The 14799-nt window shown below is 35.8% G+C and overlaps 1 non-coding gene across 1 annotated transcript; it reads left to right on the forward strand.

Annotated features, from left to right (window-relative positions):
• The first annotated feature begins 437 nt into the window (after nucleotides 1-437).
• On the forward strand, nucleotides 438-509 carry TRNAC-GCA. The gene has a single exon. It is a non-coding gene; the product is annotated as a tRNA-Cys (tRNA).
• Nucleotides 510-14799: the final 14290 nt, after the last annotated feature.

A 14799-nucleotide genomic window follows, 5' to 3' on the forward strand; every position in this document is an offset into this window, starting at 1 on the left:
TTGTCCTATGTGTCTGGCACTGGGGGATGGAAAATGGAAAAGTCAAGAGTTAAAATGCAGCAACCTGTGCCCCACATGAGTTGGCAGTGCTTGTTTTTTATTGGTTGGAATATTTACATCATCTGGTGTAAGTAGTGGGCTTCCCTGGGAGCTCAGCAGTAAAAACCTGTCTGAAATGTCAGAGACATGTGTTTAATCTCTGGGTCAGGAAGATCCCCTGAAGAAAGAAATGGACCCACTCCAGTTTCTTGCCTGGGAAATCCCATGGACAGGGAAGTCTGGTGGGCTACAGTCCATGGAGTTGCAAAAGAGTCAAACACAACTTAGTGACTAAACAACAGTATAAGTAGAAACAAGTTTGCTGGCCCCATTCTACTGGTCAACAACAGAGTGTGTGGCTGACATGAACTTAATTTTACACACGCCTTCAACAGTTATCCCTGGTGGCTCAGAGGATAAAGCATCTGCCTGCAATGCAGGAGACCCAGGTTCAATCCCTGGGTTGGGAAGATCCCCTGGAGAAGGAAATGGCAACCCACTTCAGTACTCTTGCCTGAAGAATCCCATGGACAGAGGAGCCTGGCAGGCTACAGTCCACAGGGTCACAAAGAGTCAGACACGACTGAGCGACCTCATTTCACTTCAACAGTTACCAGCTAACTTCATCCCTGTCTGCATCCAATTTGCTTGTCTTGTTTCTCCCCCTAAACTTTACCATTGTCCCTTCCAGGTCTGTAATAATTTTGTCCTATAGTACCAAAAAAGTATAATTTTGTACTAGTACAAAGTTTCTTATATATTTGAGTCCCTTCAGCAGGGATACATCTCATAAAGTTATGAACAGTGAGGTACTTTTTTAAATCCTCAATTTAAAACAAAAACATAACATACTATCAAGCATGTTGAGTTGATTTATAAATTTGTCATTTGAAATAATTTCTCTTCAAGCACTTAGTCATTTATCTCACATATCTCTTTAGAACCAAGAACATGAGCAGGTATGAATTATCTGTTTAATATCTGTACCCCTTTCCCCTAGAACACTTTCTACGCCAGCTAGATATTAAGTCTGATGGATAAATAATCAGTAGTCTAAGGCATAGAGTGACAGTCTTCTCTTCTTGCACATACTCATACCAAAATTCTTTTGTCTTTCTCCCTTCAACTTCAGAGAGAAGAACCAGTCTAATGCCTCCATCCATCCTCCAAAACAGGAAACAGTGAAAGAATTACATCCTATGGTAAATACTGAAATGTGGTTGCCAAGAGAAAATCTTTTTATATTTGTCCTCTGTATTCCCATCCATACCACCCCTCCCCATCAATATTGTGTATACACCAATCTCTCTTAACCAAGGTTTTCAAACCAGTCCAAGGTCTTTAGTCCCTGGGTTTGTGGGAATGGACACATCAATAATCAGGTTCTCTTTGAATTTAGCCTTAGAATTTGTTTTGATGTTTTCAATAATGGGCTCTATCCATTCTTAGAATCTCAACTGGTATTTTGCTTCATCCTTTTATGTAATATAGTACTTTGTGGGTGTATGGACATTTCTGTTAGATCAGAAGGGGAATTGGGCAGAATTTATTGGAAGGCTTACTGAAGTGGCAGAGATCAACATTTCTCAAATATAGAAAAATATATTATGACTTTGTAAGAATATATGATGAAGAATACATATTTTTCTGAGCTTTGTTTCATGTTTTAAGCATGAAGGACTGGCAAGAAAAGCCTTTATGTTTTTGTAGATAAGAAAAATGGGCAATTTTAACCATATGTGAAGAATTTAAAATCATAGATAGTTTTATGACTTAAATATATTAATTTGTCAAAACAAAAGTTGTATAGTTAGAGGAAGCCCAGTGGGCTTAGGAAGTAATGTCTCTTCCCTCTAAATAGACATGCAGCTGGCCCTGTTCTTAAGCCTTGTGGGGCCTGAATGACTTGAATGTGTTTATTGTCAAACCCACGTGTTTACTGTCAAACCCATGTGAAGAGGAAATAATTACAAATTGCAAATTTATAAATCATCTCAACATGCTTTATGCTGTGTTATGTTTTTGTTTTAAACTGAAGAATTAAAAATGTACCTTACTAAATCCACGCACATATGGACACCTTATCTTTGACAAAGGAGGCAAGAATATACAATGGATTAAAGACAATCTCTTTAACAAGTGGTGCTGGGAAAACTGGTCAACCACTTGTAAAAGAATGAAACTAGAACACTTTCTAACACCATACACAAAAATAAACTCAAAATGGATTAAAGATCTAAACGTAAGAGCAGAAACTATAAAACTCCTAGAGGAGAACATAGGCAAAACACTCTCCGACATACATCACAGCAGGATCCTCTATGACCCACCTCCCAGAATATTGGAAATAAAAGCAAAAATAAACAAATGGGACCTAATTAAACTTAAAAGCTTCTGCACAACAAAGGAAACTATTAGCAAGGTGAAAAGGCAGCCTTCAGAATGGGAGAAAATAATAGCAAATGAAGCAACGGACAAACAACTAATTTCAAAAATATACAAGCAACTCCTACAGCTCAACTCCAGAAAAATAAATGACCCAATCAAAAAATGGGCCAAAGAACTAAATAGACATTTCTCCAAAGAAGACATACAGATGGCTAACAAACACATGAAAAGATGCTCAACATCACTCATTATCAGAGAAATGCAAATCAAAACCACTATGAGGTACCATTTCACGCCAGTCAGAATGGCTGTGATCCAAAAGTCTACAAGCAATAAATGCTGGAGAGGGTGTGGAGAAAAGGGAACTCTCTTACACTGTTGGTGGGAATGCAAACTAGTACAGCCACTATGGAGAACAGTGTGGAGATTCCTTAAAAAACTGGAAATAGAACTGCCTTATGATCCAGCAATCCCACTGCTGGGCATACACACTGAGGACACCAGAAGGGAAAGAGACACGTGTACCCCAATGTTCATCGCAGCACTGTTTATAATAGCCAGGACATGGAAGCAACCTAGATGCCCATCAGCAGATGAATGGATAAGAAAGCTGTGGTACATATACACAATGGAGTATTACTCAGCCATTAAAAAGAATACATTTGAATCAGTTCTAATGAGGTGGATGAAACTGGAACCTATTATACAGAGTGAAGTAAGCCAGAAAGAAAAACACCAATACAGTATACTAACGCATATATATGGAATTTAGAAAGTTGGTAACAATAACCCTGTGTATGAGACAGCAAAAGAGACACCGATGTATAGATCAGTCTTATGGACTCTGTGGGAGAGGGAGAAGGTGGGGAGATTTGGGAGAATAGCATTGAAACATGTATAATATCATGTATGAAACGAGTCACCAGTCCAGGTTCGATGCACGGTACTGGATGCCTGGGGCTGGTGCACTGGGACGACCCAGAGGGAGGGGAGGGGAGGGAGGAGGGAGGAGGGTTCAGGATGGGGAACGCGGGTATACCTGTGGTGGATTCATTTCGATGTTTGGCAAAACTAATACAGTATTGTAAAGTTTAAAAATAAAATAAAATAAAAAAAAATGTGAGCAAAAACCATACATTTAATAAGTAAAAAAAAAAAAAAAATTTATAGTTTGAAAAAAAAAATGTACCTTACTGTCCATAACTTTATTGAGTAATATTTTGATTATAAAGATACATTTTCACAGCTAAAGCATAAACAGCACTAAAACATATATGCTTAAAAAGTTAGTGATCTGCCTATTTAATCTATCATCAAATACCACCTTTATCACCACACCAGACTCTTGAATTATATTAGTGTTTAAAAAAGGCAAGCAGGTCATATTTAAAATCATGTATTTATAAAATTCAGTTCTTTTGAGTGATCACAAAAGTCACATGAAGGTATCAGTTAAATTTAAAAACTAAATTTACGTGCTTTCAACCTCTAACATGTTTAGAGTTAAATGCAAATAACTTTATGAACAGAATTTAAATATTCCAAATCTGTTAACAAGCACTTAGCATATATTATATATATATACATATACATATGTGCTAAAAACAGTTAAATATTTTAATATTTTAAGCACACATTACATGAGGCACAATCCTAAAAGATTCTTTTTAAACAAAACAGCAGTACTTCATTTGGAAATTCTGGTCACTATAACATTTTTAGAAAAATTTTTGTTAATCTTATTATTTTCTGAAAATAATTATATATGTCTTTAGCAGGATATATTGTGCTTAATGATTTGCTGTACTAATAATGAAATATGTTTTTTTTATTTTAAAAAGGATCATTTAAATCTTTTTGGTTCATATTGCCTCCTAAAACATTCTTCAGTTATAATAATCAGGTTAGACTAGAAGGGAATGGCAATCCACTCCAGTATTCTTATCTGGAGAATTCCATGAACAGAGAAGCCTGGCGGGCTATAGTCCATGGGGTCTCAAAGAGTCAGATACAACTGAGCAACTAGCATTTTCTTCTTTCTTTCTTTCCTGAGGTAGTTGAGTTAAAATAAGTTTTATTAAAATGTATGATTAAATTAAATCATATACCAAGTGAAACTCATTCATTAGCATTCAAGCAGCATCTGCTTATTTGTGGTTTTCTCTCTCAAATCTGTTATATAGAATTAAATTACAGACAGATATAACACATATGCAGTCTTCTAATATACAATGGCTTATGCTTTTCCAGTAACTTCACAATTTTTGATGGCTACAGTAAAGTATCTCTTACCTTTAATTGATCTCATACACATGAATTTCCATTTAGAAAGCTTTTACCCTTAGCACATTAAGCATTTTAAAATTTCCTTGATGAAATGCAATGGAACAATACAATTCAAGTGGGGCAGACTCCTTACGTACACCCAGCGGAAGTGGTTTAAAAAAAAAAAAAAAAGATTTTACTCTGAACCAGCATATTGATTTCTAGGAATTAATTGCACTGAGAGTTAATACTTCTAAAGATAGGAAAAAAGCAGTTCTTCACAGCCTAATTTTATGTACTACACAAAGTTATTTTTACTGATAGGGCTAAGAGCTTATCTGCTGAGGATATTTAAATGTTTTTTGTGTAATTAATACATTGTTGAAAACACCATCTTCTTATAATGATATATTTTAATGAGTATTAGTCTCTAGTGTTTTAATATGTTTTACCTGAAACTTAAGCCAAAATCTCTCTCAGAGGCATCAATTAAACATATTCCAGTTCTTCTGGCAGAGTATTATAAAAAATATTCAAGTCTTTTTGCTATCTCCCTAATGTCAGCCACATTGATTTTCAAAGTTTATTTTGAATTTAAGTATATTTTGTCCTTCATGTCCTTTTTTTAACCCTTGCTTCTATTAAAATCTTTATATTGTCCCACCTAACCTTAGTTCAGAGTAGTTGAGAAGTGTCAGTATGAATCCAAAATAAACATTTAAAATCAGATCAGGTTGCTATCATGTGAGTCACAGTTCCTTGGTAATTTGTATAAAGGGAACCCTCCGCCATGACTTGCGGTCATGTTGGCCTTGTGGTGGTATACGAAGAGTGAGCTGAGCCTGTGTCATGTTGCAGCTCTTGCATCCTGTCTGAGAATCAAATCCCTACCTAGAATGGGTAGTAGCAATGTTATAAACATATTAGAGATGAGTCTGTGGGTCAGCATCAAAATGAGAAGGTTATGTGGTTCATATAAAGATGCCAACAGATACCTTTAAAGAACATATAATACCTTTAAAAAACATATATTTATTAATGACAAATGATGTAAGTGTTCTAGATGTTCTGAAAGCAAAAGAAATCATAACATGTAACTCGTCTGAGCAAGCCAGATTCAAAGAACTCTGTTAATCCTTTAGAATGCACATCAACTGATGAGGTAGCACACGAGGAGTATAATTAAGCCACACACACACACACACACACACACACACACACACAGATTCTAGTCTTTTTCTCTGGATTCTCTTGTTTGTGCCATTTAGACTCTTCCCACCTCTTTAATGTGGCCTGCTTTCCATATGTAATTCAGTACAGATTGCAAGTATTTAATAACAGACAGTGAATTTTTGAACAATTTCCAAGTCGTTCTTACACTTACTATTCCTTAGCAGAACCTTGCCTTAGTCCTGCTGGAAGCTATATAAAATTTTAAAAAACACTGACATACTTTGATTTACTGGCTAGGCTCCTTTGATGTGAACCATAAAAATATTGTCTTTATTGTAATAATATTTTTAAACCAAATTTGGTGAAAGCAAGAAAAATATGGGTATACTTTTAATTGAAATTTAACTTATACCAAAGCCATCTCCAGTAAAAATGTGCACATGTGGCATTGTTTTCTATATCACTACAAACTCTTAGCATAGTATAATTTGTTCATAAACACTTTTAATCCTGAAGAAGAAATTAAAGGTAGGAGTATCATTGCCAATTTGTCACTATGTGCTTTGTATTGAACTTTTATAGTATTTTGCCCTTTCTTTCTCTGCCTAATTGAAATATGGGTACACTAAGCTTCTGAGCATGATTAATGGGATTTGAGGTGGGAGTAGGGATTTTGTGTTTATGTTCAAAGCCTGACTGAATAAGTGACATAAAGAGCAACATTATGAAGATCATGTCTTCAAAATCTGATCCATGTTCCTAGAACCTTGAGCTTTTTTTTCCCCTAATATTGTGTCAATTAGAGCTTTTAGATTATTTTTTTATTTATTTTTTGCACACAGGCAAGCATGGGGAGGAAGGATAAAAACAGATTTTAAATTGTACTCAGTGGCATTTAAGAAGAGGAAGGCATCTAACCCAGAATGTGAGAGCATCTTAGGACGTATCAATCAGTTCAGTCTCTCAGTCGTGTCTGAATCTTTATGACCCCATGGACTACAGCACAGCAGGCATTCTTTACATCACCAGCTCCCGGGGCTTGCTCAAACTCATTTCCAATGAGTCGCTGATGCCATCCAACCATCTCATCCTCTGTCATCCCTTTTTCCTCCTGCCTTCAATCTTTTCTAGCACGAGATTTTTTCCAGTGGGTCAGTTCTTCCCATCAGGTGGCCAAAGTATTGGAGTTTCATCTTCAGCATCAGTCCTTCCAATGAATATTCAGGACTGATTTCTTTTAGGATGGACTGGTTGGATCTTCTTGTAGTCCAAGGGACTCTCAAGAGTCTTCTCTAACACCACAGTTCAAAAGCATCAATTCTTCGGTACTCAGCCAAAGACATGTTTATTGTGCAGTTATATTAGATGGAGAAAGCCCATGGAGCCCAGGTCCTAGAGAGGTGTCAATCAAAGCCTTACTCTGTTTCAAATTTTTGTTTTTCTTTAGTGTCACACATTCATGCTAAATTACAGTGTTGGAACCTCTGTCATAGTTAAGAAGGCAAGATATATGAGTCAAAATATTGACTCCGAATATTAAAATTTATTTTGATGGGAAGCCAGGTACAAAAAGTCAGTTCCTACAGAAAAACAAAACCACCATCATGTATCTCATAAAAATGTGGTAGAAGGAGATGCTGACAGTTTTCTGCAGATTAAGTCAGAATGCCCAGAAATTATCTATAGAGTATTATTATTTATTTATCACGACTAAAATTTCATTTAATGTTAAGTGGCATTTGTGTTATTTTATTGATTGCCAGAAACATTCTAAGATCAGTTGCAATTTCTTTTCCACCTTGGTTTTGCAAACCCTGTGTTATAAGTAAGTCTAGTACGTCTACTTTTGTATTTTTCCTAACACATTGTGTACTGTTGAAGCTTGACCTAGCACTGAGAACACAACTCTCCTAATGAAAGGACTAGAGCTTGGATCATCTTAGAGGGCAACAAGGGAGGGTGTCAGATGGTTCTCTTTGTGGGAAAGAACTAGGTTCAAAACGGGAAAGGGAGTTTGAGAAGAAAGAAAAAGAGGATATTAAGGCTGAGAGGATTCAAAAGAAATATCAGGACAATTTCTTCTCATTTTACTAATGCTAACTTTGACCTTCGCAAGTGTTTATAACCCACAAAAGAAGAAACTCTTGTCATTGTTTTATAGTAACAAAAGTTTCACTTTTATACTTTCTTCTGGGATTATCTTTATGGAAAAGCCTGTAGGAAATGCTATTAATGCAAAGGCAAGCATATTTCTATTTAGTTTAGTTCTGCTTCTGCAGCAGTGCCTTATGTGTCAGCAGAAACCCACAGTCTGAGCAAGGCTAAGTTTTAGAAACGTGCTAATGTAGAAATATGAGTGAAAGAACATAGAATGTGATGCAGATTTTTTCCAAGGTGGAAAATGCCCTGAAATTGAGAAACTTAAGCCTCTTACAATGAAAACATGCCATGGGAAACATTAAATAGATTAATAGAGAAAGGAAATAAAAGTGAGAAAAATACTGAAAATTTATTTGGAAAAGTTTTGCTTTCAAGTATAAGTAAGGTAAAGTTACATAAAAGTCACTTTGACAAAACATGAATGGGGCAATGCCTACTAGTTTCCATGGATATTCCTTAAAAAAACTCACATTATCAAAACAATTGTTATAATAGGCAAATTCATTTATTGATTAGAAATATTTAGTTCAATAATAAAATTTCTTGAAGACGTACTGAAATGAATCATTTTGCTAGAAAATTTTAACTATAATATCTAAACTCTATGATAAAAATTCAGGTTATGCTTACTTTCAATTTTGAATGATATATAGAGATTTTCCTATTCTCAACTTTACAATCAGCCCAGCAATTCTTGAAGAATCTTCGTATCTTGTGTAGTATTGTGATATACCGAGTCCAAGATGATTCAAAGTAACATACTGAATTGCTAGAGTAATTTTTTAAGTTTTTTCTATGTGTTTTGTTATTTGCAAATCATCAATATTTCTCTGTCAAATATAAATTATATTTTTTAATTAAGGCATTGGCCACAATATATCCATTTGCATAATGAAAACATGTGCTGCTTCACACATGAAAATGGTGAAATAATAAAACAGACTCTTGCTGTCTTCCATAAGAACTGCAGTAGTCCAAGTTCCTGATGTCCTAGCGTCTCTCTGGCCCCTCTGTGACCAGAAGAATATCATTGCAAGGGCTGTACCATCAGCTCATTACAGGAGAGGTTGTTCTGAGAGGTTAGGAATAATACAAGTAGAATGAAGGCATAAAGAGAGAAAGAAAGACAGATAAGCAGAGCTAACAGAGGAACACTTGAAGGAATGAAAGGAAGGAGAGAGAGAGAAGGAAGGAAGAGAAAAAAAGGAAGGAAAAAGGGAAGAGAAAAGAAAGAAGATAGAGGGAGAATATAAACACAAAATAAAATCAGGATAAGAAAGTTAGGAAACCGCACCACAGTTCTTTTCCTCCTTTTCTCTTTCCAATGCCCAGTATATGAGCAAACAATATGAAAATGTATTCAGTCCAATTTTAGGACATAGCCTGACCCAGAATATAAATAGGGAAAAGTGACCACTGAATTACTCTTTAAAATTGAAATAAAAATGATGTATATTTTAAAATAATAGCATAATTCCATTGATTTCAGAGAACAGGAAGTAGATGCTATACCCCCTAAATACTAATCCTTTGTGAAGATGAATTCACTTTACCAAAATGCTATTACATCATTTAAACTTTCATTAATGTGTTGCAATTAAAGTCATGATACTTTGCTTTTTAAAATGTATAATAGCACTTATGTTAATTAAAATGTTTTATATGCATTTGACACAGAACTTCTATTAAGCATGAAAATCAATTTAAGAACCAGGATACATTTATATATATAATCAATGTTCAGAAAATTTAGGGATATTAAAAATAAAATTCAGGCCTTAGGTTTACTTAGGATATATTGGGTCTTAGAGATTTTTGAAGCTTTAGTAAGTAAGTATCCTCGTAAGCAATATTAATGTTCTTAGAGACAATGTAGCATACAAATGTTTATATATTTTCCTTATCTTTTTGTTTCTCCAAAAGCATCTTCTCAGAGTAGTGTGAGAGAACTGTAGTTATGGTATTATTCACACAGTGAAGGGTACCTTTTATAATATTCATAGAATGGGTGGGAGATATAATGAGAAAGTGAGAGGAAAGATATGAGAAATTAGATTTACTTTGCATGCCACTTGATTTAAAGGAGGTTCCTGGAGCCCTCTGCCTCGCAGGATTTAATGACTGCATTTGAATTTGATGATAAAGGCATAACGGCAAATTAGCAATGCCTGTCATGGGGAAGGGAAGTAAGATGAACATTTTGTATGGATAGGCAATTTACATCCCAATATGAGTGGTAGGTAGACAGGCATAAAGGAGAACTGCATAATTGACTCCCAAGTTAATAGAAATTTTCAAGACTCTGCTGTCTTCATCTCACATTTAAATACGTGGCCTCTTCAGTAGCAAATTCTATTGTTTTATACATCATGATTCTTCTTCCCTAGTCATGTATGTTTGACGTAGGCATGAGAAAATAAAATTTCTCTCCTTGGGAAGAGAAAGAAAACATGAGAGAGGACATCTCTTCAGATGAAAGAATATGTAATATGCAAAAATAAGAAACTGTTGATGTCCATCATCTCCAAGATGTAGAGAGAAGAAGGGAAAAATATATATTTGAAGCTTCAAGTTGCATATAAAGAGAAAAATAAAATAGAGAGAAGCAGAAGTCAGAGGGAGAAACCTTATAGATATCACTGTTTGCTTTTGCTTAGTTTTGTTTTTAACACAACTTGTATTTTCATTAGAATTACTACTGTTTTCTTAAGCTTGCTCCAGCAGTTATTCACTTTCTTTTTGCAATGAAAATTACTGTACAATAAAATAAATGAATATGAAGTAGAATGTGGAGAAGGTTTTTCTTCTAATCTTTGAAGAAAGAAACAATGTGTTTGTTAGGGAATTTATGAATATTAACATAAATATAAGACATGTGACAAAATCAGTCTTTGGCTATCAAGAATCAGGAAGGTTAGAGCTGACTCATAATATTTTTGTCTTAAAAGTATGCTTTTTCACATCAACTAGAGGAAACTCAAAACTTGGTTATTTCCCCCTTTGTCTCTTGTTTACTTATCCTCTTGTCACTACAGATGTGAGTATTTTGTTTCTATCTTCCACATCTTGGAAAATATAATGATTAACATATATCAAGTTAGCATGTTACTTGTCCATTTATGTGGAGAAAGGATGCTCTAGCACTTCCTTTCCAGTCTCCCAGGAAAGGAAGTCATAGTGACCTTATCTCAATCCACCAACATCCTTGGTCTACAGCCAGTTCTTTGCCTTCCTTTGGAGATCTCCATGTAACTAATGTAAGTCACACCAGTGTTTGGAGAAGGGGTGAGAACTGCCGAATTGTTCGTGTCAATGTAGTGGAACCCTCCTATTCCCAATAGATCTAACACTTTGGGAACTGTTTCTGCATGTACAAAATTTCTCAAATCTAAATTTAACACACTGTGAAAGAAACATGCATATTTTGGTTTCTTATTTCAAGATTTTAGAGGGAAAATAATCAAATTTTTAACACTTTAACCACCAACACTGGTACTTCCCTGGCAGTTCAGTGGTTAAGGCATTGTGCTTCCAAGGTAGGGGTGCACACTGGATCCCTAGGCAGGGGGCTAAGATCTCACATGTGGCATGGCCAAAAAAATATTACAAAAAAAAACCCTAATAAAAACATACACTAAATTGCATGATGAAGAGCAGCTACTAAAAATTCATTTAAAGGCCCCAAATTCATTTAATACTGGGTAGTTCCTGAGCAATTCTGTATTATCTAATAATAAATGCATTTAATTACCATTTCTCTTTTATTTTCCCACAACCTTTGGGTTATTATATTTCAGTATAAATTTAAAAATATAGAATATTGGAAAGAAATATAAATATTTAGAAAATATGTGCACTATGTATTTTTATAAGTCTCCTCATGGTACCTTTAAAAAGTATTAAATTAAGTAAGTGCTTTAACAAGTAAATGTAAATGGGAGGCAATATTACTGGAGTCTACTTTGCAAAAATGAATTTTTTCTATATGAAACTTCTCCCAATATTGGCACTAATGTATCCATAAGCAATATTAATAAAAACAAAAAATAGTATTTAATAAATCATTATTTATCTAGAGATATATTCAAAATAAAACTATTTACTTTTATTTTAATCATCAAAACCTAAAACTCACTTTATTTATTACTGAGTTCCTCCTTAAAGCTTAGAAGCCTGGTGTGCTGCCGTCCATGTGATTGCAAAGAGTAGGACATGACTGAGCTACTGAACGGAACTGAACTGAAAGTCTTTTGCTAAAAGGGTTTTTTTGGTTTATTTTTTGCTAAAAGAAAGAAGAAACCATTTAAGAAATCTAATGCAAGGGAAATAAATCCATGAACAGAAAAGAGATTGTGTAAACACAATGGTTAAGATTGACAAGCTATAGGAAAAATTATCAGTTGAGAACAAAGAAGTAATCCATGATTTCTCTCAAGATCATCAATGGCATCACCTAAATACTTGTAAACTCAATTGTTTATCTCAAGTCGAATGTTTGCTTTGAATTCTAGAATGATATGTTGCTGTGCAGTCACTAGGTCATGTCTGACTCTTTGTGACCACATGCAGTGCAGCATGCGAGGCTTCCCTATCCTTCACTATATCCAGGAATTGCTCAGATTCATGTCCATTGAGTCAGCGATGCTATCTAATTATCTCATCCTCTGCCGCCGCTTTCTACTTTCACCTTCAGTCTTACCCAGAATCAGGGTCCTTTCCAGTGAGTCAGCTCTTCACATCACGTGGCAGAGTATTGGTGCTGCAGCTTCAGTATCAGTCCTTCCGATAAATATTCAGGGTTGATTTCCTTTAGGTTTGAATGGTTTAATCTCCTTGCTGTGCTAAGGACCCTCAAGAGTCTTCTTTAGAACTACAATTCAAAAGCGTTAGTTCTTTGGTGCTCAGCCCTTTTTATGGTCCAACTCTCAAATCTGTACATGACGACTAGAAAAACCATAGCTTTGATTATATGGACATTTGTCCGAAAGTGATGTCTCTGATTTTTAATACGTTGTCCAGGTTTGTCATAGCTTTCCTCCCAAGGAGCTAGCATCTTTCAATTCCTTGGCTGTAGTCACCGTCTGCGGTGATTTTGGAGCCTAAGAAAATAAAGTGTGTCACTACTTCCAATTTTTCCCCTTCTATTCACTATGAAGTGATGAGATTGGATGCCACAAGCTTAGATTTTTAATGTTGAGTTCCAAGCCAGTTTTTCCACTCTCCACCTTCACCATCATCAAGAAGTTCTTTAGACCCTCTTCATTTTCTTTCATTAGAGTGGTATCATACTACTCTAATACCAGGTTGCTGGTATTTCTCTTGGTAATCTTCATTCCAGCTTGAGCTTCATCCAGTCCAGCATTTCACATGATGTATTCTGCATAGAAGTTAAATAAGCAGGGTGACCATATGCAGCCTTGACATTCTCCTTTCCCAATTTTGAACCAGTCAGTTGCTCCATGTCTGATTCTAACTGTTGCTTCTTGACCCTCATACAGGTTTTGCAGGAGACAGGTAAGATGGTCTGGTACTCCCATCTCTTTAGGAGTTTTCTGCAATTTCTTATGCTCCACACAGTCAAAGGCTTCAGCTTAGTCAGTGAAGCAGAAGTATATGTATTTCTGGAATTGCCTTGCTTTTTGCATGATCCAGTGAATGTTTGCAACTTGATCTCTGACTCCTCTGCCTTTTCTAAACCCAGCTTGCACATCTGAAAGTTCTTGGTTCATATACTGCTGAATCCTATCTTGAAGGATTTTGTGCATAGCCTTACTAGCATATGAAATGAGCACAAAACTGTGTGGTAGTTTGAACATTCTTTGGCATTGCCTTTCTTTGGGATTGGAATGAAAACTGACCTTTTCCAGTTCTGTGGCCACTGCTGAGTTTTTCAAATTTGGTGACATATCCAGTGTTGCACTTTAACAGCATCATCTTTTCGGACTTGAAATAACTCAGCTGGAATTTTGTCACCTCCACTAGCTTTGTAGTAATACTTCCTAAGGCCCACTTGATTTCACACTCCAGGACATCCAGCTCTAAGTGACTGACCATGCCATGGTGGTTTTCCTGGTCGTTAAGACCATTTTTGTATAGTTCTATGTACTCTTGCCACCTCTTAATCTCTTCTGCTTCTGTTAGGTTCTTTTCATTTCTGTCCATCTTCACATGAAATGTTCCCTTGGTATCTCTAATTTTCCTGAAGAGGTCTCATTTGTGGTTCAGTTGCCAAGTCGTATCTGACTCTTTGCGACCCCATGGACTGCAGCATGCCAGGCTTCCCTGTCCCTCATCATCTCCCAGAGTTTTCCTAACTTCACATCCATTGAATAGATGATGCCATCTAGCCACCTCATAATCTGTCGCATCTTCTCCTTCTACCTTCAATCTATCTCAGCATCATGGTCTTTTTCAGTGAGTTTGTGCTTCCCATTAGATGGCCAAAGTATTGGAACTTCAGCTTCAGCATCAGCCCTTCCAATGAGTATTCAGGGTTGATTTCCTTTAAGATTGACTGGTTTGATCTTGCTGTCCAGGGGACTCTCGAGTCTTCTCTAGCACCACAGTCTGAAAGCATCAGTTCATCAATGCTCTGCTTTCTTTTTGGTCCAACTCTCACATCCGTACATGACTACTAGGGAGACCATAGCCTTGACTCTACGGGCTTTTATTGGAAAAGTGGTGTCTTAGGTTGTTAACACGGTGTCTAGGTGTGTTCCTGCCCAGAAGCAATCATCTTCTAATTTCATGGCTTCAGTCACCATCCACAGTGAT

This window comes from Bison bison, unplaced genomic scaffold (assembly GCF_000754665.1).
Source record: "Bison bison bison isolate TAMUID 2011002044 unplaced genomic scaffold, Bison_UMD1.0 scf7180017864061, whole genome shotgun sequence".
NCBI classification, from domain to species: Eukaryota; Metazoa; Chordata; class Mammalia; order Artiodactyla; family Bovidae; genus Bison; species Bison bison.